Here is a 933-nt window from a genome sequence, read left to right as displayed (position 1 = left end):
CAGCTCCCCGCCAGTGCCTCGGGCAGCATCCCCACATGCAGGGGGACTAGGACCCCCCCACCGCCACCGCCCCGCGGGGCGCAGACAGTCCCCAGCTCTTCACAGCGGCAGGGGCAGGGCCCCCACCTCCTCCAAGCACTCATCGTAGGTCTCCTGGTACTCCTCGTGCGGCTTGATCATGATAACGCAGGTCGGGCGCTTCGAGCCGGCTGCGGCTCCCAGGTCCTGTGGGAACAGAGCAAGGTGGTGGGGGAGGCTGGGGGTGCCAGGTGCCCCCCGAGAGGTGCCCGGCCATCATGCTTCATGCCCAGGGAGGATGTCTTTGCCAGCCCCTTGGACTCACGCTGGGTTTAAGAACCCTCCTGCCAGCTTCTCTCCTGCATCCTGGAATTGAAGCGCTGGGCTGGCAGCTGCTGCAAAGGGCTGGCCCCTGCCTCACAGGCTGTACCCCTTCCCCAGGGCGGGGAGCCAGGGTCTGTAGAGCTGCCTGCACCAGGGGGGAAGTCCCAAAGGCATGACCCTCCCCCTAACCTCCAGTCTACAAAGGGGAGCGCATGTCCCACCACCACCACCACATCTTGGCCAGTGTCTCATTTCTGCACACACTCCCTCACAGCTCAGGGGGAAAACACATCCTGGCTCTGTCCCAGAGAGCCCCCCTCCCCAAATGCTGCAGGGACTCAACTTGGACAAACAGTTCCGTGGTCCCATAGTGAAACACTCCTACCCCTGCCACATGAGCGCTTGTCCCTCTCATGCCCTGGCCCTGGCCAAGCACTGGGTGCTTAACTGAGGCACCAGATTCGTGCCTTCCCGGGAAGGCTCCTGTTGCAGCCTGGGCTGGGTCTGGCCCACCGGCTTCCCTCTCGCTGGGGCTGGTTCCTCCAGGCTGCGCAGCCCCACCCCTTACCGATTTGGAAGGGACGTATGCGT

The sequence above is a fragment of the Egretta garzetta genome, unplaced genomic scaffold, assembly GCF_000687185.1.
Source record: "Egretta garzetta isolate BGI_Z169 unplaced genomic scaffold, ASM68718v1 scaffold382, whole genome shotgun sequence".
Lineage (NCBI taxonomy): Eukaryota > Metazoa > Chordata > Aves > Pelecaniformes > Ardeidae > Egretta > Egretta garzetta.
The sequence above is the reverse complement of the archived record's forward strand: the minus strand, read 5'-3'. Positions refer to the sequence as shown.